Consider the following 23,154-nt stretch of genomic DNA (forward strand, 5'->3'; position numbering starts at 1 on the left):
GGGTGACAAATACAGTTGGGGTATATCCAAATCCATACTGCTGCACTTTGGGATTTGCAGCAGCTGCCAAGATTTCCCATTGCAGTGTGTCCTCCAGCCCTTCAGTGATGAGGACTAGGTGAAATATGGCACACCTTTTTTTTATTCCCCTCACAAGCTTTGTTTCCCAGGCCAACATATGACACTTCATTTTCACTGCCTTGCAAATGTCATATACATCTGTTTCTTTGTGTAGCAAATCTCAAGATTTACATAAGTAAATAGCTTTTAGCATTCTTGAAGCCACAACAATGTACAAACGTGTTTGAAACTGGTGAACTAAAAATTATATTTGGCTGCCTGCTGTGAATAAAGATTTAAAAGACTGAAAGTATTATTAATGATTTCAGCATAGCATCTTCATACTGAGGTGATTAGCATGACAGGTTGACCTTGTTTGGTCCTTGTTTTGGTCCCTTATTTACAGTATGAGCTTCTCGAAGAAATTCAAATAAGGAAGAATAGAATGAAGAAGAGATGTAGTTTGCATACTGAACTTTCCTAGCAGGTCATTCAAAGGTTTTCAGGAGAAAACCTCAATATATATGGAGGCAATACAAGGTGAAGGCTTTTGCTTAGAGCACAACAGAAGTGTCAGCAGATTCCTAGAAAATCTCTATGTATTTTGCCTCCATTTTTTTCAGTGTTACCATCTTCTGTACAAATGCACTAAACTGTGTTTCACTTCAGTAAGAAACATAGCTTGGGATTCTAGCTTGTTTCAAATCTGATTGCAAATGTCTATACGGAAACTCTAAAAAAAAATCAGTTTCTATGTTCTCAGTTCTGATCAGGTCCTGGTGACTTATCCTGGTAATAGTTTATCCCTGTGATTTCCTGTTGTCTCCCACCACAATTGTGCTCCTGCCAGGCTGGCTGTGTAGCTATCATGGACTGGGTGTGATGGGACAGGAGATGAGTACATGTGTACAGGTGACCTGGGCTGGCATTGCAGCCTGAGATTATCTGTATTACTCCTCTGATGGGGGCAGAAAAAGAAGAATCAACCAATTCCTTTGCTAGTGCTTTTTGTGTCCTTATCCAAACCGCCATGCCTTCCTCCACCTGCAGGAATGGTGGAGAGCCAGGGTGTCCTGTGGGGAGGAAGTTATTGTGAAATATCCCAGACTCCTCTAATGGTTTATTTCCATAAAGCAATTACTAAAGACACTTGATTCTTACTCAAAACATGTTGTGATTTTATTTGGCTATATATATATATGCCTTCATATTCGTACATGGAGAAAAAGAACTTGAAACTATACGTGTAAAGATACAGCATTGCTACCATTAAAGCTTTCTTATTAGGAGAAAGATCCACTGCTGTCTGATCATGACTTTTTTTTCCCTTCTGCCTTTCCAGCATCTCTCTTGCTTTTTAATCTGTTCCTTAGACAGTTCATTTAGGCAATGATGCCTTTAATGGTGCTCAGAAGACACCTGTCACATATGGGGCACTACTAGGCATAGAACATAATGATGATAATCAGCCCCAGAACTGAATTGATGGGATAGTAAACGTGAAGCCTATAGATTCCCAGTTCCTCTAAGTCCTGTCAGTTATCTTTAAGTAGAAGTGATGAACTGCAAAAAGAACATAAAAAGATCTTCCTCTGATAGCTGCAAAATGGAAATAAATGCCTGGCTATTAAAAAGAATTGGTGTCTAATATCCAAATTATTTCAACGCTATCAAGAAAATCGAATAAAACCTGTTTACAAGTCCACTTTAGCAAGACTCTTATTTAGACTTATGGTTCTTTATCAGTGCCATATGTACTTAAATACAGGCAATGTGACCCATATTATGATTTTGCTGGTATTTATTTTCAGTTACTTTTTAATGATACATATCCCTTTACTTACGTGCTTTGTAAAAATAGAGATCTTTAAAAAAACTGGAAAGATCTCAGAAGGAATAAATATATTGCTCTGCTATTTCAGCCTCTAATGTAATGTGCAAACCATTGGATTAAAAGCAGTAGGTGTCACAGGTCAACTGCACTCACTAATCACTGCCTCAGCAAAAGAGATTGACTTTGTTGCTAGCTGGCTGCAGTAAGAAGAGTAAATTACTTCATAGGTTTATATTTATTCAGTTCACAGCTTGATCACTACTGTTTCACCTTTCCTCTGAAGAACAGTAATGCTCTTTGCTTTGTCCAGGAAATGGAAATTGCTTGTGGAATCTCCTATTTGTTTTAAGTGAATGAGCAATACAGGTTATGCCCACCGGTTCCTGAAATGAAGCACTGTCATAACAGGAATATTTATATTGAAAATTGGTGGGGGACTTTTAGTTGGGTTTTTTTTGTTGTGCTGCTTTATGCATCACAGTTTCTGCAGTACTTCCTTATCTGTGAAGACTGCCATGATATAACTTTGCAGGTAGAACTGCAGGCAGGCATCTTGTAAAGGCTGAGCCTCCCAGGATACTGATTGCATTACCATGCTAAATAAAATTGCTCTAACAAAAATGTTTAGCCAAATCTCTGAAGAAAAGGGTAATGTTCATTCAAATGCATTTTCAAAGGAAATCTTCTGAAATGGACAAAGTACCTAAATATGCCTTCGAAGTAACTAAGTACGGAGATGTAAGATGAAAAACATAAGTGGATTTTGACATGCTGTTTTGCATTCAAGCTGTAAAGTTTTAATTTTCTTAAGAACGAAAGTGATATCTTAAATACTTATTCACATCAATGTGTCTTTGTGCCAAAAGGTCAAGTCTTTGTCTAGAGCCAGGCTTGGAAAGATAGATTTGGAGGGAAAATTTGGCCTTTAGCGAAGAACTGCAGTTTGAGGCTGTGGGGCTGAGTTTCTGTGGAAGGGACATGGAGGTGTGAGTGTGTTCTTGTTGGAGGAAAGACCCTTCTCCATTGACTTAATTGGTTTGGGGTCATGTCTTACAGAAGCAAAGGACTGTCTCAAACATGAGCTACAGACAGGTGTACAACACCAAGTTATGTAGCTGCTCGTACATCCTTTTGTAGCAAATCACTAGATAAAAGTAAGTTTAAATGCATTGCTTTGTTGTGGGTGTTTCTTCTCTAGCTCTTAACTAAAAACTTCTGAGTTCTAATTCAAAGGTGATTATCATCACCTAGTTGAGCTGACTGTCTTGCAAAGACAGAGGAAGAAATGGCTTTAGTTCAGAAATATTCTAGCTCACAATATGGGTTTTGGTAGGTACTGAATCCTTGCCTGAGTGCATATTTCAGATCCTGTTAACAGCAAAACATACTGCTATTAAACAATGAAATCAAAGGGGTTTGATAGTCCTTTGTAAATCAGTGGCAAGAAAAATGAAAGTACAACAAACTACTGTTCATTTAAGCCAGTTTCCAAAACTATGTCACACATGCAGTTGCATTTAAATGAGTATGTTCTAGACACGCAATTAAGTTGGTTGGGGTGCAGCTAATGAAATGCAAGCACTGCTTTTCACATAAATTCTCCTGAGCATTTAGACTTCAATATATTATTGTGCTTAAGGCAGGATCTTGAAATACAGGAGGTGGAGTTATTGTCAGTTTCAAATGTAGGAAAGCATAATATTTCTATAAAATGTTAAAGATGCTGTGAATAAGATATGATAAAAGAAAAGCTTTTCAATTAGCTATTATTTTAAGTGATAAATTATAGCATATCACTCTTCCAAAATAAGAAAGTAATAGCCATTCATTAAACTGTCATGTTTCATTATGATTGGGGTTTTTGTGTTTTTTGATAAATACTACCTTTTCAAGAATTTTCCCTTGTAAAAAGGTTTCTCTGCCTTCCTGTTTTGGTGTACTTCCAGAATTCTGCCTGATTGGCCTATGAGTCACATTGAATTCATGTGTTTGGTAGTGAGAAGGTCTGAAGTTTGCATTGTTTTGGTAGAGAGGCTGGGTAGCAATAATGGCTAAACAAGCTGCATTATTTTAGAAAGAGCTAATTTTTGGAGAACTGGAGGCTGTTACATTGTGGAAGAGACTACTAATGCTTGAATGGAAAAGAATATGGCTTCAAATAGGTCCAGGTGTACCTGGCCTGGGGCAGTACCTGTCTGATGCTGACAGACAACATAGCAGAGAATTTGGGTATTTACCACATATATCTGTATTAGATGAACCAAACGCCAGAATCATTTTCTGTGGCAATGAATAAACATGTATTTATTTATATATCTCTTCATAGAGATAGAGAGATAGATATGCTTGTATTTAAGTGGGTTTTAAGACTGATGTGGGACACATCATGTTACAATGAATATTTATCCTGTGATTCCTATACTTTCTCGGCGATCATGAATAACTCCAGCCTAATAAAATCAGTCAAAGGAGAGCAAAGCAGCCTTGGAGGACAGAGGCAGAGCTGCACATTCCTCTGTTCAGTGGTCCCGGGCCTCCCTCCTTCAGGGTGTAGGAGCACTGAGGCACAGAAGAGCTGCTGTGTGAAATCCTGTACCTCATTGCCGTCATGTCTTTACAGGGAAGACCGGATGTTCTTGCTCAATTTTGTCTCTGAAAGCCACCCCGTTCCCTTGAGTAATGATAACCATGGCCAGTAAAAAGCATTGTCCAGAGGGAAACAGGGGGCTTAGTACTTTCTGGGTGAGAAGGAAAAGTAATCTATGAAATGTTTCCATGGTAGTGGTTTTCTATCTCTCTTCCAGGCCTTCCAGAATATTCCAGTTTAGTAATACTTATTATCTGCATCTACTTCTTCATTTCTTCAGCTAATGTGCATTAAAAATGTTCACTTACCCACCTGGGCTCAATGGAGCTTTTTACACCGTATGTATTTCTGGTAAAGCCTGAACTTATTTTTATATTCCTTCAGGTTTTCAATTAACCTTGCTTTCACAGCATTAAGGGCAGTTTAGTGTTGAACAGAACTCACATGTCCTCACACCTCCTCTCATTCCCTCATGAAACTTTAAAATGCAGCTTTTCTGTGCTGTATGAAACTTTGTGATATGAGTTACATAACCAATTCGATATTGGATTTACGTTATTTCATAGTTTTCCAGTGTTTTACTCCACTGTTAGATGTACTAGCAGATGTTGCTACACTGAACTCCATTCCTTCTTAGTGAAGTATGAACAATTTTTATTCAAAGTGGATAAACAAATGCTATTTTCTAATGTATACATATACAGCTAGAAAAATAAAAATTATTGTTATTTTTATTATTTTGGAAAATTCTCTTAAATTCAGTGCATTAAATGGAAATAGATAAAAAAATTAGATTGGTGAAGGAGAGCAGAAATGGTGAGCAATCTCATTCTAATTTGTTTTATTTGGTGCTATTGGCTTTGTTCTGTTGTGTCACAAAAATAGTTTACACAGATTAATGATGTGTAAATTAATGAGCATTTTATGGTAATCTATTTAGACAGATTGAGTGCAATAAGATTGAAATTAAGCATTGAGTACATAGTGAATGTTAGGGCATTACCTGCTCAACCATTACATACTCTTTCTTATCTCTAAACTTTTGCAAGTGCTTGTCTATGTTTGATGGAGATTAACATTCCTCTTGCTGCAGCCTTTCTCTTTGTTGTGCTTGCTGCCATCTGCAGCACTTAGTGCTGGGTCATGGGTACCATCACACACCCCTGTGATTTGCAATATGAATTTCATTTTTGGAGAAATCACCTTTTCTGTCCTCTCAGCTAATTGTTCCCCTCTGAATACACATTTGGATGTCACTTGAGAATACCTTTCTTAAAGCTCTTTTCACTTAGATTTTTGTTGGGTATTTTCCTCATTCTCACTCCTTTAGTCTCAACTCCTGACTTTGCCAAAACAGTGTAAAATTTCATATGAACGCTTAATAAGAAAATATCTTCATTTGAACAAAAAGAAAAGAAGTCCATTATCAGTGTCACACAATAGTTTACTTTCACTAGACTTTCTGGACCATAAGTGCCCATATCATCCTCAAGTTCTCCTTGCTTCCCAGGTCTATAAACTTACTTTATATAAATCATTACTCTTGCTTTCTCGGATATTGCATCAACCATTTGTCTGGCAACACAACCTTGTCTGCTCAAAACCTTCTATATTACAAAAAAATGTGATAGGATTGCTGGTATGCATCTTTCTATCCCTAGGGTGGACTTTACCATGAAAAGAATGGAAATTTGAACCCAAATTATCAACTGTTCATGTCCTCACACTGAAATACATCCCATGAATATGAAATACTTCATATGTTTTTCTTCAAAGTACAAATCATAGTATTTTTCTGAGATAAAAAGCATAGTGGAACAAATATGCCTGTATCTTTTAGCCAGTTCAGGTGTCATGTCTGAATATAAACCAGGTATTCAGAGACCTTTTATGGATTTGCAATCATTTTTGAAGTGCTGGAACTTCATGGTATATTAAATTCATCCACTTGTCAAGTTCAATTCACCTGTGACAGACACCATGAGAGTTTTAAATAAAGACCCACTTATGACTTGGTCTAGCAAAGGTGGAAAATGCCCAGTGACTTCTTTATTCTCTCTTCACCCTTGGTCTTTTTGCACAAAAGCAAGTGATGTTCTTGAATTGAATTAATTCAACATCTGCCTTCTCTCTGAATCTCTCAAAGCCACCAAGACCGTTGTTCTTACAGATACTTTCTCCGCTTGTTGCTTTGTGCAGCAAGGCCTTTCTAGCAGAAACCCTGGGACCACGCTGGCTTCCTCCATGGCACAGTCACTCTTTTTTGTCAGTTCTATCAGATGCCTAGTTACTGTAATTGAAATCTTCACCCACAGTCCTGATTTCCTCTTTACCATTTTTGACTCATTCCTCTTCTCCCACCACAGTTTCTTTTTCTGAGAAGGGTCTCGACAATCTCTTTTCAGTGAGAACTGATAAATATGTTCTTCATCTCAATAACTGCTTCCTTCACTGATTGCTGTTCCTGAAATGGTCCTCCAACCTATCACAAGTTACAAAGTTTGCCAGTTGCTGTCCTCTGCTGATCCACTTTATGCATTTCTCCATCTAATTATCTCTTTTCCTCCAATCTGTCACTTTACTTCTTTTTTTGCAGATTTTCAAGCTTGCCTTAGTCTTTCACTTATTCAAAATATCCCAGGGTTTGCCCAACCTGTTCGTCTATGAAGCTCTCAACCCTGAATGCCTGGAGGCCACTAATTCCCACTCTTTGTAGTCAGTGGGAGCTGCTCAAGCCAGTCTGTAGTAACATTCTCCAGTCTAATCAGAATCGATACCCCACCTTGGGCCCTGTGAATTGATCAGCTGTTTTAGCTGTGATAATCACACTACAATTCTCTCCTTTTTTGGCTTCCATAGCACTGTCCTTTCCTCTGTGTGCTCTTTGGTGAATCTGCCTTCTCATCTCCACTTGTAGGACATTGCAGAGAAGTCAAACATCATGTTACCCAACTCAAATAATGCTGTTAGAAAAGTAATTTTCTTAGTTTCTTTTTTCCTGGGCATTTTGCTTTCTGACCATTTTTCTCAGACAATACGTGACTTTCTTTTTTCTCTTTTAGGCAGCTCATTTGTCCTTTCCCTTCTCTCTCTGTTTCCTCCTGAACTCTTGTTTTCAAGACAGCACCTTTGTGCTTTCCCCGAAACTCTTCAGGCACTTCAGCAAAACTGGTTCTTCAAATCTCTCCTCAAAATGTGCCTTCACCAGGTTGCCTACAAACAATACTGCTTGTCATAATGGTTATCTTTTTTTTTTTCTTTTATTTCATACTGACCTATTGCCTTTTGTCCTCAATCCACTGTACAAATTCTTAGGAGTGTTTTCGAATGTGAATTTAGCTGGGGCTGGTACTGCAGTTCTGGTCCATGAGTAGAACTCAGAGTAAACAGCACTGAAGGGAACAGTAAAGGCCAGGAGGAGCTGAAGTCATGGCTATATCCCTGCAGAACGAGCCTGGCATACTATTCTAACAGTTAATATTTTTGGCAAAAACACAGATATGGAAACTATGTCCATGTGCAGATGTGCACACAGAGAGCTGCCAAAACAGCGTAGTGTACACTGTAACATATGCTGCCTTCCCCAATAACCTATGAGGAGATGCTAGTCCTTACCTTGGAAAAAGTGAAACAGTAAACTCAGGGATCAGCAGCTATAGTTCTGGGGTGCTTAACCAGCTGAGTCTTTCCCTCCAGCACCCTTTTGTTGTAATCTCCCTCTAAAGATATTAAAAATACAGAAACCTTGGCCAGGTTGTGGTTGATCTAATTTATAAAACATTTTCTGGTATTAAAAGCTAGGGCAATGCACTAGTAGTTTTGAAATTGTGTTAAATATACTGTAAACTCCCAGAAAGAACCTTTCATTGAAGATTATTGTATGAAGATCTGAAGATTAAAGTGTCTAGATTAAAGATTAATGTGAAGTGCACTGGGAAATTGTTTGATGTATAAGGAGCTATATAGTATATTTATCGTGCACTTTTCAAAACTGCCTGAGGGAATTAGACACCCTGTTCTCTACTTGTCTTTGAAAATCTCACTCTAAGGAATTTGTTGTTATATAGAGAAAATGGTAATATTTTCAGTGGGAGCTTGAGTAAAAGAGGAAAAGAGAGATGTGGAGACCCTCTGTATTCATCTAGAGCTTGGTGTTAGCTCCTTGCATTTTTTTTCTTGTTTTGAATTTACTCTGTTGTTGTACAGAGGCAACTTGAATTTGAATGCTACAAGATCATAAAACTGGTCTGACTCAAGGAGATTGCTCCACCTGCCTATGTAGTTTTTGTCATCAATTCCATTTCTTTGCTTTCACTTCAAGATAGTTTTCATGTTCTCCTAAACAGAAGTGATTTGAATAATGTGTAAAATAACCATGCACACATGAGTGAAACAAATGTATATGTGTACATATCTGTATTTACAGTACTATATGCAAATTTATGCAAAAATAAGTATGTTATACATGTATTTTGTAAAATAATCCTTTTGCTAGAGTTCTTCTCAGTCATTTTTTTGTCTGGAAATTGAAATACTTTAATGAAAGAAACGTTGCACATATGGTAGAAATTACAGGTTTGCTTGTCCCTGAAGTGCTGCAATACAAATAAGCTGTTAAATGCCAACTCTGAATGTTATTTTTCAGATGTTAAGAGAGATAATCCTGTACTAAAACTATTAGAAGGCAAATTTATTTGAACTTCAAACCCCCTTTGATCTGAAAGGAAAATGAACTGCGTATGAGTGTATGCTTCGTTAATTTAGCATTGGCCAATTGTGTGCATTTTTGTTTGTTTACTCTTTTCCAGGAGGCATCTTTCTATTGAAGTGCATTAAAACTAATAATGCAATATATTGTTATTTTTTCTGATAAAATCTATTGGATTTCTTTCATAAAAGGAGAGTTTTTGTATAGAAAGTACCCTGTGGGAATCAGTATTCGGGTTCACAATCACTCAGAGTCAGTGTGCAGGTGTGCCACATCCAGGTCTATTGTAGTGGTCTTGTCGTTAAACCTGCAGCAGGCATTTGTAAAGTACGGCTTAAATGGGTACTGGGAAAGTGTGATCAAAAATAATCATCTGCCTGATGAATATTTTCCTCTGACTTTTGGCAGGGGAACCCATCTGAATTTGTGCCAGACTATACAGGAACACTGATGCCAGCGGTTTAAGGATCTTCACGTTTGGCCTCAGTGGTAAGTTCTAAAGATGCCACAGTAAACCACATTAGAATATTCCTGCTTTCTGTTCTCTTACACTGAAACTGAATCTGTGTGAAAAATGATGGACTTTCCCTTGAGCAATACAGTGATACAGGGATATAAGAGCATATATTGATCTGCAAGAGATCGAGCTCAGGACACAAGTTCTGAACAATTTTCATCAGACTAAAATCAAAAGGCCTTTTTTATTGTCCTCTCTACGAGTTTAACTGCTCTTGCAGGGTTTGACATTGTACATTTTGACGAATGTAGCCATTGGACAGACTCCGAAGAGAAAGTAAAATGCACAAAAAGGAAATTCAGTAGCTTCTTCTTGCTGAAAACTCAGCAGTAAGTTGTAAAATTACAAATTATTTTCCCTTCTAATGCTTTCTTTGTTGTAACTAGTCTGGTTTCTCAAACCTTGAGTCAGATTTTCAAAAACTGCTGTGGAGAACTTGTGAAGAGATGGAATCTATCTTCATTTTGATGCACAGAATTTCTGCTGCAGAGATAAATTCTGAGCTTGTGTAAAAGAGAAAGGGAATAGCTGAATCCTGACATGCTTTTACATCATGTGGAATGCACTTTCTGTGGTAATCAGGTAGTGTGGGACAGTTCTTTAACAGGAACTCATGTTGGTGCATAAGTGTTCAGCTTTTTCAGGAAGAAAGGCCTAATTTTTAGATTATAGTATCGTTTGTGATAACATTGTGGTCAGAATTATTCTCTGTTATGCCTTATACCTTGTGAGTATTCTGGGCCCTGGGGAAGTAGGAAGTGTGCTCTACTCCTCCACTTAGCATCGACTAATGGCCTCAGATAAAAGCAGGACCCAGCCCTTTGACCTCACCCTGGCCAGTCATGCTCATGCTGCTTTTAGATCATTGTGATACAGATGTCAAGTGCTACCACTTCCAAGTCCTGCCAGTTGCAGGCTATTGAAGTATATATCTTTTTGAATTATTTTACACCACACAAGCCAGCACTCTTCTGACATAGAAACAAAACCTGTATTCAGAATTCCTCTAGCAATTTATTGTCATTAACCATGTAGTTCAATAAAATCTCTGCTTTAGTTTAAAGATGTGTTCAACGACAATAGCATTTCTAGTCAATCATGTTCTTTTCATACAAAAAATGAGCATAATACTGTGTTATCATGAATCCTCAAGACAGATTACATTTCATTATTGCTGGGTGACTTTTATAATGTGGGAATGTGTTTCTAATAAAGGACAGTATCTCTCTCAGAGCATACTGTTCTAGCAATGTTCTTTATTAGAAATAAAAAAGAATACATCATTCATATCATGTTACTTGATCACATAACCAGTGTGCAGAGCAACAAATTATCAAGGCAGTTTTGTAAGGAAATAATATGATCCTAACAACACTATTCTTAACTTTTCAAATTGTTATTTGACACTACCAAAGTCTGTAAGTGCCGTGACTTAGGGAGCTGAAAGTCAAGGCTACTCTGACAGACAGAATTCACTGAAGCCAGAAGCGACTGGTACTAAAGTCCTAGGTCTTTTTCCCATGAAAAGAAGAAGACAGCAATGACCTAGCAAAGGAAAACAAGAGAGCCTCATTTGTTGTGTCCTAACTGAGGCAAATGAAAATCCATTGTAAGTCATCCGAGGCTCAACCCTGTGACAAAACTCCCATTCACTTCAGCAAGAGCCACTTGGGTAATGGACATTTAAGCGCTGAAAAATACAGCTGGTAAAGGACTAGATAAAGTCCTTTAGGATCTAGAAGCAAAATTAGGCTGGCTAGAAATACATATGGAAGAGAGAAACTTCTATATTCATGTTACCAGTAAAAACAGAGCATATGTTCTGAGACAATAATGACCTTCAGGGCAAACAGATGACCAGCTCACTTGTTTAACTGTTACAGAGTTTAAAAGCAGTTCAATATTCTGAGCAATTAAGGGAAAGTGTTTATATGCACATGTGTGTTAAAATGAGAAAAAAGAGTGCTCCTTCTTACTTCATTTCTTTATTTGGCCATCCCTTCACACTTTATTTCAGCCTTTATATGAGTTTTGTGTTCAAATTTTATTATCTTTTCTTCAGGCAAGAAAGATTTTCAATGAGAAGCTGATGAATGTCCATATTAAATTGGATCCCCTTTTTTAATTAAGTTCATCTAAATTTAATTTTGCAATTTTACTTCAGTAAACTCATCTAACTCCAGATGTTGAATGTGCCTTTTTTATTCTTTCTCTCACATAATTTTACCTGTAAAAGATTTATGACTTAGAGAGGCATTTCTGAATCATTTTGAGTGTTTTCAGCAAATGTTTCCTGGATGGCTACTACACATGACCAATTAGCATCCAAAATACCACTCCACACCCAGGCTTTATTTCAATAGGTTGGTACTTTTATTAGCTTGAACTTTAAACAAATCACAGATTTTACAAAAAAAGCATTATCAAAGCATTTGAAATGATAGAGGGTATTGCATTCTACAGAGATTATAAAAGTGAAAGAGAAGTATTCAGGAGCTACAGGGTGCCATAAGAAAAAATATAACTAAGAACAATTCACTTTGATTAAAGAAAATCCCAAACAATTTGCAGGGATTTGGACCCTTTCCTTCATGAAACCTGTAGTGGTGAATTGTTTGGAGCTGTTGGCATGTTACTTGAATTTTGTAAGCATGGGAAACATATACTGAAGTGCCTATTGGTCTTAAAAATTTCAAAATACTTTTAGTAATTTCTCTAACATGAGTAATGACATTGCAGATTAACTATCCCTGCATACTTTTCATATTCTGTCATGTCTTCTGGATTAGTGTGAATGGCTCCTATTTTAAGAATTATCCAGAATTTGCTCCTTAAATCTGGACATATTTAATAACTTTGTATGTGACACATATGAGGCATTGTATCATGAAGGCTCTGGTCCTTATCAAAGAAACAGATATCCCAATTAAACTTTCCAGTAGTATTAAAAAGAGAATAGTCCAATTGTAAACAAAAAGATGGTTGTATTCTTTATTGTTTTTCTTCAAAATGAAATCACTTTCTTTGAGATTTTTTGCTGATGTAAACCTTTTGATATATTAATTAGAAACAGTTATCCCCGCAGTTAATAAATCCAATTTTGTACATTGTGTCAATTCAAGTCTCATGTGCTGCAAAGTGCTGTGGGCATGACTGGCAATCTGTGACTCCAGGTTTGTGTGGCAGTTTCTTCAGAACAAGCAGAGTTCCCAGTACTAAGCATCAGCAATGCTAATGTGAATCAACTTTTCTATTTCCTCCTTTCATATTCCTACAAGCCCCCATAATGCAGTTTGGCACTTACTAAAATATTTTGAAGAGATGTTGTTGTTATTCCTGTAGTCCATGTGTTAGGAAAGGGAAGGAAGAAGTGACCAAGCTGGGAGATGTCAGGGCAGGCTGTAGAGCAGCACCTCTAACCACTTTCCATAGGCAGCTGGGGGGAGCATCCTCAGTCAGAGCAAGACCATAAGGCCTGGAAATTTGGCTCTTCTTTTGTGCTCAGATCTTTTCTTTCTGGTGAAACATGATCTTCTAGTGAAAGTCTCACTTCTGTGAGAGTTAGACTTGGGCATCTTTCTCAAAACACATTTTGCTACCTTTATATTAATTCATCTGTGTTTTCTAAAGGGACTTTTCTCCATTCATCAGTAGCAGGTGTGATTTTTCCATAATTTTAATTTTTCCCAGAATTCTTAGTGATGCTGAACTAAAGTGCAATACATAGTGCAAAGCAAGTATGCACTTCTCTCTTTTATCAAAGACACTCAAGTAGCTCATTTAAATTTCTAGCAAAAGAAAGAAACATAACAATCCTCCATTGGGTGAAATGCTTTTGAGCTTTAAAGGCTTCATGTGGGAGTCTGGATGGGACCCAAAGAAGGAACCACTTTGAAATTACAAAATGGCACATTTTATGTTATTGCTAAATTGTCAAGATTTTCTGTATATTTACTGAGATTGTAACCAATACAGGGTGTTTTCAAAGACACTAACTAGAGAAGGATATGTTAAACCTCCATGGTCTTAAGAATTCCTGATGACTGCCTGCCAATACGGCTGAATCCTGCAGGGTAATGGGGGGAATGCCTACCATGTAAATATAAAGGGGGTTATTTAGGAGACCCAGTGAGCTGTGAATTATTGCCTAGGTTGTCACAAAAAAAAAAAAGAAAAAAGGAAAAATGAGCTGTGAAGAGGAAAGAACGTGTACTGAGTTCTGAACAGCCTTGTAAGACTTTTTTGAGATAGACGGGAAAACTTACATACACCCTCTGCAAAAAGAGATATCTATTCTGTCAGATTGCAGATGCACCAGCCACCTAGATTACTGTGAAAATCCCATTATAGAAACAAAACTGGGTTATTTTTATGCCTGACAAAAGCATGAATCAGAGGAAAATAATAGTTATTCAATAACTGAATTTAAGATCTGTATTGATCTGATTTCTGGTGAAGTCAGTGGGAATGTTTCCACTACATTTAATAGGACTGGGGCTGGAACCTTGGGAGTTAAAGAGTTAAGAGATGGATTGACAGGAGAGGTAGTAAGGGGTCACCTTCCAAGGCAGGTGCTGTTGTGATCATTAGCACAAACCATTGAAATTGTAAATTTGAAAATACTTATAAAAAATTTGTCACTTATGGTGCTGAAGCTCATAATCCATATCCCAAATGGATAGTCTGAAAATCTATATTGTGTACTTGTGTAAGATTGCATACAAGCAAACATTTTTCTTTTCTTTTTTTTTTTAAATGGGAAGAATTTCACCTCCGTTGTGAAGCTCATCTTTCTGTTCACTTCAGGCACTTTGTCACAATTCAGGCAAAGAACCCCCAACTTAGTAAGATCTAAAAAGAATGTTGTTTCTATTATATGGAATTTGTACAATGGCTATTTTTTGTTCCATTATGTTGTGACAGGATGCTCTCAGCATCGTATCTCTTCAAATAGAGCCTGTGAGTTTGTAAGTATGGTGGCAGAAAGAGCATAGAAAATTAAAGAAACTTATATCAGCTGTGTTAATTTTTAATAGCTAGTTCCTTTAAGCAGATCTAACTAGATGTCTTGGTTTTCAAAATTGAAGCTTTTTTGTTTTTTTTTTAAATCCTGCTTTCAGTAGAATAAATAAAACTTTATGAGAACAAAGACTGAATAAAAGGGGAAGACTGGGATCACAGGAGTGCTAAGACCATAGAAAAGAGTATTTTTCAAGGGGTTGGTAATCTTTTTCAGTGAAAAGATTACTGCTGAAAATGAACAGCTGAAATTAAGAGGAAGAGTAAATGTTTTTATATCTACATCTGAAGGTGGAGTAGAATTCTTCAGATCTCTCAGTAATTGTTGTTAAGGAGTTTCTCAGCTGAGCTGAGTGGTTCTAAATTAAATGATTTGTTTTTCAATATGAATAAGATTTTCTTATCAGTCAGCTTTCATGTAATCAACTTAAATGCAGATTTAGAAAGAGATGAGCCATGTCACTGTAATTCTGAGGATGAGGAATGAATACCTGATGAACTTCATTCTTCCAGGTTAAAAAAGAATGCATTACTGTAACTTTTTCCTGGTGATTCTGTTCAGCAGTGGTTTTGGTGTCGGTTCTCTACAGGGCTGAGAGTTGGGCTCAGTGATTCTTGTGAGTCCCTTCCATCTCAGCATATTCTGTGATTATTGTTACACAGAGAGTATTTTCTGTATCATATATATGCATACTTGCTCCTCTTGTTCCGTAATTCCACTAGTAGCAAAATATCCCCAAATATGTTGAAGGTTTTACCAATAGAACTGTGTAAGAACACTGAAAATTAAAGATGACAAATTAAGCTAGCCAGAAAAGAATTGAACAAAATCAGTGGTATTCAAGTGTGAAGTGTGCACATACACTTTGAAGCATTGCCTTTTTTTGGTTGGGTTTCACTTGACAAAGGTGAATGTGAAACTGCAGTCTGAAAGCAAACCCAGGCCCAGAGAGGAAGGAGCTGTGGCAGTAAGACAGAGTGAGGTAGTACAGAGAATTTGGCATTAAGCTGAGTTTAATTTCCTTCAAATAGACTGAGAGATGACAGCACAAAGTCCATGAGAGATCTTGGAAGGGTCTGTAGGCAGTTCTGTGGGTGCCTTCCATGCAGTGTGGGTTAGTCCTTTACTGTTAAAAGAAGTATAAAATAGGGTGTTTGGGGAAGAGTATAATATAAAGGTAGGTCAGTAAGAAATCTCACATGACACTCTAGTGCTTTGTGACTGTATGTTACATGTGCAGGTGGGATCTCTTCAAAAACTTCTTTTTATCAGGGTCTGAGCTAAAGGTCCACTGCATCTCCATGTTATGGAGTGATGGGATGATACTGTATTCCATAAAAATTGAATCATTCTTCATTCATGACAATTAATAATACACAGTACAATAAACTCATTATCTAATTTCTTATTCTTTTTATTTTACTAAATGTTCATAGTCAAAGTGCAAACATTGCATAGTAATTAAAAAAAACATAAACAAAAACAACTAAAGAAAGAAGAAAAAAAATCCACAAAAGCCCTACTGGTCCTCCAATTGTATCTGTTACATGCTAGTGCAGAATTACTGATGAGAACATGTTTAGGTATAAATAAATCTTTTATCCTCATTATAACTCCACTGTGTTCGTACAGTGAAGTCATTCACACAGAGCTGATTATGGGTTGAAAACCTCAATAGCCTCTTTTATTTATAATAAATACTGCATACTAATGTTAACAATGTCATTGTACAATGTCTCAGTAGAGGATTATGACTTCATGTAATGTGAGCTTGATGTCTCTTCTCCCCTGTAATGGAGTCAATTTTCCTTACAAAGGAGATGAGAATCACTTACAAATCTTGTAACAAATATTCTATATGCATAGTATGTTAACCCATTATTAAGGTGGCACAATGAAGCTCAAAGACAGGAAGACGGAGCTGTAGTTCAGTGCTTAATCTTAATTTACCCTTGTTGCATGCACTGAAATGCACTTTAAAGTTAGAAATCTGTATTTCCCCCCTGTTTTCTGGAGTAATTCCACAAACATATGTATGGAATATTCCTAAAATGTGCATGACTGTAAGTAACATAATCAAGAAAATGATTTTGTGGCCCACAGCTTGTGCAAAGAGAGGATAAGATATATTTATATTAATGAGCAGAGAGTAAAGCAATCTTCTGTCACAAACCAGAGACAAACGGCACGGTGGGGAATAGGGACCCATCTCAGGCAGCACTTACACTTAACCTCAATTATGGCATCAACGGGACTTCAGTATAGTCTTAAACACTGTGGAGAAAAAGGAACTAATGCATTGGCATTAAGACTCTTATTTATATAATAAAGCAAAATATTAAGTAAACTGTAGCACAGTCATTTGTGATGCATGAATATAGATGTTGTGTGATATTAACATAATGCAAGTGGATGCTTAGCTCCTGAACGCCTTCAAAATAATTTATCTGAATGCTCATGAGGGAGGTTCAGGCTAAGATGAAAAGCATAAATCCACCTAACAGCTAACAAATAATTCACATTAACGGAGGACATGTGCAGAATACAGGATTTCTTGATAACTAAACAGCTCTTGTGAAAATACCAGCTCGTGTTAGTGCAAGTTTGCAACTTAGCATAAAAAAAATTAAACAAGAGTTACTGTAAAACAAAACTCAAGTAGAAACTGAATCCTTTTTAGTGCAATAGGACACATCTGGTAGGAAACTATTTCAGAACCAGTGCTATCATCCCAGATTTTCACATCTGTGCAAAAAGTAGGTGTCACGTTGTATAGCCCAGTGAAGGTACTGAAAATACACAGCTACTTCTTACAGAGAAAAGAATGTGTGATATTTGAGAGACTTATTTCTCACTTTAACTAAAGTCATGTCTATATTTTCATTATAATATCACTTCTAACTGCAGTGTAATCCTGCCAGATTTGTGTAGAGATCCTGCAATATTTTTATTTATATTATAAATATGTTATTCAAGAGCTATTATTTCAATTAGTATATTTAGAAACAACTAGCTAGTGTCTGTTTTCTGCCAATATAAATTTGGAGGTATTCCACCCATGTCAGCAGTCAGCTTCTCATTTCCACCAATGTATCTGCACAGGATTAAGCATTTGCTCTGTGGTCTATGTTAGAGTTTAACTGCATATTCATAATTTTATTTTGAATTTTCTTTTATTTTTATATTACTGTGTACTAATTAGGAATAATTTTAGACTACAAAATTGTATGAAATGTGTTGAAATGAACAAACGAGGGGATATGTGCATGCCACCCTTTGGAAGAGATGATGAGCTCCATGGCCTCCTGTGTGCACAAAGGAAATTGGGTAGGAATCACCTGGTATTTTTGCCTGTAGTCAGTAGAGTGATGAGAGCATGGGCTTGAAATGAGTGTGAATTGAGGAGAGCAGTGAGCAGATGTAGTTTCAGCTTGTTGACAAGGTAGCATTTTGGGGACAGTGTGCAGTGCTTTTGGGGCTCAGGTAGTGCCAGGTGTGTTTATCTGTGGAATTTGTTAGCTCTGTAGGATTCAGTCTAAGAAATTTCTATTTTTCTCTTTTCTCTGCCCAATGTTGTGTTACTTTACTTGGGTGGGGACTGTTGAGCTGCTTGTGGTCCGGCCTGTTCTGAGTGTCTGCAGGATCAGAGCACTGTGGGCACTGCCCGGGGTCAGGGCAGGTGGGTCAGGCACCACAGCAGGGAAGTGTTGGCATGGGGTAAATAACCAAGGCTCTAAACATTGGCCATTTTCACAGCATAAAACATTCTAAACAGGCTTTCCTTTGAACTTTTCAAATACCCACTGAAATCATGTAACAGCCCAGCACAAAAGCTGCAGGTTTTGAGAATTAAAAGCGAGGCAAAATGGGGGGGGTTGCTGAAACCATACTTCCAGTTTATGGGGTGCATTTCTAATTGGACTTCCACCTGTCGTAACAAACAAGGGCCAAAACCTCCCCCTCAGTGAGGGTTCTGTGGGTTCTCTCCAGAGAGGAGCAACAAGGCTGGTGAAGGGACTGGAGCACAAGTCCTATGGGGAGAGGCTGAGGGAGATGGGGTTGTTTAGCCTGGAGAAGAGGAGGCTCAGAGGTGAGCTCAGCACTGTCTAGAACTACCTGAAGGGAAGTTCTAGCCAGGTGGGGGTTGGTCTCTTCTCCCAGGCACTCAGCAATAGAACAAGGGGGCACGGCCTCAAGCTCTGCCAGGGGAAATTTAAGTTGGAGATCAGAAAAAAATTCTTTCCAGAGAGAGTAACAGGCATTGGAATGGGCTGCCCAGAGAGGGGGTGGATTCACCATCCCTGGAGGTTTTTAAACTGAGATTGGACATGGCACTGAATGCCATGATCTGGTAAAGGGACTGGAGTTGGACCAAGGGTTGGACTTGATGATCTTGGAGGTCTTTTCCAACCCACTTGATTCTATGATTCTATTGGTGGACATGCAAGGAGGGGCCTCGAGGAGAAGGCCTGGAGCTCCCACCCACTGCAGGAGGTGCCATCAGGATTGCCCCGATGCCACCCTGTGCCCTGAGGGGTGCAGCAGCCTGGCAGCAGGGGCAGTGCTGGGCTCACACCACAGCCTCTCTGCAGTGAAAGCCACGCAGCAAAGGAGTCCATGAAAACACGTCATTAACTTCATGTTTAATTATATGTCCAAAAATTTTCTGAAAATTGATGTTCCAAAAATTAAAAATTAAAAACTAATTCAAATTTTTGAGCTGCTCTCAACATACTCATTAGGAAAATCCTCCTAAAAAACTGTCTCTTCAATAAATAAGGCTCCACTTACATAAAAAAGGGAGCTGTATTTAGATTCCAGTTCAACATGCAGTAGAAATTTGGCAAATCTAAAGTTTTCTAATCAATTTGGTATGTGTTGTGAGAATAATGTCAGTGGAAAGGTTGCTTTTTATTTTTTTTCTTTAGAAATGTAAAGGAGAAAGAAAAAAGTTGGCTTTGATAAACAGAAAGGCAGTGCTATAAATAGCTAGAGCAGTGATAAGGCAAAGAGCTTCTAAATAAATGAGGCATGAAAGATTTTTTTTTAAACTCCAAGTGAAAGTTGTGTATTCACCAGAACAGCTTTAAATTTTGTGAAACAGGACAACAATATATTTTACAGTTCTGAACAAGGAAGCAGAGAGTCTTGTCATAATAGAATACGTGCTACATCCCTGCAAAGAAGACAAATAACAATATCTGAAGTGCTTTCACCTTGACCAAAAGGATTCTGTAAGAGAGAAGCAATTTTGATTTTGCCACAATAGAAGAACATTAGAATCTGGAGTTTGATAAAACTGCTCTGTTGGCTGTGAAGTTTGCCTTTCAAGTGTGTTTGATGTGATATTTCATTCATTTTGCCAAAATATTTTATGCCAAGTATTGCTATTAAATCTTTTATATTGCAGAGATTTTTGTCAACAGACACACAAGGATTGGGTTTTAAGTGGAGTTAATCATTGAACTTGGAGAAGAGAAACGTTAGGGGAGTTCTTCACTTGTACAAACAAACCACCATGCAAGCTTCAGCCATTTCTATAATTATTACCCTCTTTTCAGAATAGTGTAGGTAAAATATAAAATCTGGCTCTCTCTGATCTCTATTCATGTTTAAGTCTTGTAGAACCTATTAGAAGAAATGGATAATTAAACTCAAAAAAGCCATGTATTTGCTGCAGCTGCTGGTGTATTGAATCTTTTGAAGTCTGCTTTAAGCAATTATATCTGAGCACTTATTTTGGCAGCCTGAGAAATAACATAGAATTTTCTAAGATATTATTTTCTGACTCTTTCAATTCTTTGTAAATACTATATATCATTATAATGAGAGATTAAATGTTAATCCCTTTTGCCTTTAAAAAACAAATTTTAAAAGGAAAAAAGATCTGCATAGAATAAAGTAGTGCCCTGCCTTTTTCCCTGTACCCTCCAGCGTCTCCAAAACAGTCACTTTTTTAACTGTTATTTTTAATTGGTGTTTGTGGTTTCATTTTCATTTTTCATTTACATTGTAAACTTGGGCATCTCTTAAATGCAAAGGTAAATCTACATTGCAAAGGTGTGGTTCAGTGTTTTTGTTATTCCTGTGCACTTGGGTGTATGTAGTCACTGAGCACATATTAGCCCCTTAATGGGAGTTGCTAATAGTTGTAGGCATTTGTCCAGTGATCCCTTCCCATAGGAGAGAGGAGAAGTAAGGGCATACCTGTACATGGATAATACTGAGTAATGTTTAGCAGATATTGCTGTGGTATTACTGAAACTCTAACTTATAATTCTTAAAGCAAGATCTACGCTCCGTCACCAAAAGCAGTGAGGTGTGGTAGTCAATTGTGGTTGGGATGTGGGAGAGAAAATCTGTGGCACAATCCAAGATAAGAAATAGATCATAGCCTGACAACAGGACAGCTCTTGCTACCTAATGAAGCTATAGTTTCTAATGAGCTTGTCCTCCTGAACCATTGAGGATAATGGATCTATGCAATTCTGGCCTCCTTTCCCCATTTCACAGGGCCCAGGCCCAACTGGGAGGTTCTATGACATTTAAGGATGAGTGCCATTTTCCATTGCCGACACTTCAGTTAAAATGATTTGTCCTTGTGTTTCTTATTTTCCATAGTAATCACTGCCATAACTCTGTGTCCAGTGGCATTTGACTGTGAAAGTGACACCCACACTAGGGAATATGTCTAGAAAAGGAGCAGGCAACATGGCAACTGCTGCTAAAGTAGCATCATCCCTGGTGGGTTTGTAGCATTCTGTCCCAAACAGGGACAAAAACTTGCGATGTGGACCAAAAGGTCAACACGCTCAGGCCCTGCAGCTCATCAGGGTCTGCTGCAGACCATCCTGGTCTGGAGCTGGAATAAGGTGTTAGGTAGTGGTTCTGTCTTCCTTGACACCTGTCTGATCAGAAGGACCATGGAGGGCTGAAGTGCAAGGTGGAATCCCAGGTATTGGTCAGGAACTGGTGGCAGGGCACAGCAAAGCCATGCTTGTGGTCATTGCCTTTCTCTGGGTATGTGAATGGCTCCTTGGTAACACTGGCATGTTACCAAGTGCAGTGCGAAAATCCCACTATGAACATCACAAGTAATCTCTCCAGATGATGAGAGTTTTATGGGATCTGCTCTAATCTGACCTAGCAGCACCCAGAAATAGTTTTCCCTGCTGCTCACTTTGCCTGCTGTTGTTTCTGATATGTCTACAAAGCAGCATCTAAACCAGGCAGCCCCTGCAGCAGTAAACTTGCTATACAGCCATGGAGCAAAGACAGGCAAAGAGTAATCCCACTATGATATTGTTTAAGAAATTCCTGTGCCACTTGTGCAGCTCCCTGGAGATGATAGAAGAGATTTAACAGTGACTCCTCCAAAAAATAAAATTCCATTTCATATTATTTTGAGGAAGGTGATGTGACTACCTTAAAGTTTGGGAGTGTGTGTAAGAATATAAATAACAGCTCTCTGAGCTGTTTTAAGCCTTTTAAAAGTTGTATTAATCACAGAGATTTCTCTTTAAAAAAAATCCTTCCAGCAGAGAAGTGTCTGTTGCAAGAACTTAAAATAGATCCCTGCACTGAAATTTCCAAATTAGAAATTTTATTTCTAGCATGCTGCTTTTTTTTTTCTTTTCCTGAGGAACCTGATTAATTAGACTCTCTGCTAACCTGTTTCTGCTGTAAGGGCAGTGCATGGCTGTGGAAAGGTGGTTCTTCCAATGCAGTGGGTGACTCCAGGAGGTGGAGCTGAAGAGCAGCAGGATGAAGGGAAGGACCCCAACTCAGCCCACCCACAGATAGGAGCTGTGCCTTGTGCGAGCCCTGGGGCTTTAGTTTAAATTTTAAAAGTATTTCTTTTGAGGGAGCTTCCCATGGACTCCTGCATCCTGCATCTCTTTGTTGTGCACAGAACAACTGCTTGTGTGGCCTGTGTTAAAAAAGTAGGACCTATGTATTTTTTAAATAAAGGGGATGCACAATCCAGTTTATTAGTCAGTCCAACAAGCATCTGTTTTGGGGACAGTACAAGGACAGAACTAGGGAAGAGGATGATGAAAATATCTGGTCACTTTTTACCCAGGTACAGTTTTTTCCAGAAACATAATGTGGTCTTCAAACACTTTAGCCCAGCTTCAGAGAATAGTGGGATACAGTGGCACATCTTCAGCTGCTAGTTGTAGAAGGAGACACTTGTGAATGTAAATCCCTGGATTCAAGTCTCAAGAAGCCCAAACAATCCAGGAGTGCCTGGATCTTGCACCCTTTTGAGTCCCCAGAAATCAGAGCTTCAGTCTATCACAAAGACCTGTTACTGTTCTTTCATTTTTGCCTGTATCAGAACAATCAAATGTCCAGCAGATAGAGCAGTGCCATGCTGGCATAGATAGGTAAGGAATATTTCTCTGAACAGAAGTGGAAACAGCTG

The 23,154-nt window shown here is 38.0% G+C and overlaps 1 protein-coding gene across 1 annotated transcript in view; it reads left to right on the forward strand.

The window, feature by feature from the left end:
- The window catches only part of SEMA6D (semaphorin 6D), a 251,320-nt gene that overhangs the window by 109,301 nt on the left and 118,865 nt on the right, over positions 1 to 23,154 (forward strand). The window contains exon 3 of the mRNA XM_071568758.1: positions 9,598 to 9,678. The gene's annotated coding sequence lies outside the window, so the exon portion shown is untranslated. The remainder of the gene's footprint in view (positions 1 to 9,597; positions 9,679 to 23,154) is intronic.

Source organism: Pithys albifrons, chromosome 13 (genome assembly GCF_047495875.1).
Source record: "Pithys albifrons albifrons isolate INPA30051 chromosome 13, PitAlb_v1, whole genome shotgun sequence".
Lineage (NCBI taxonomy): Eukaryota > Metazoa > Chordata > Aves > Passeriformes > Thamnophilidae > Pithys > Pithys albifrons.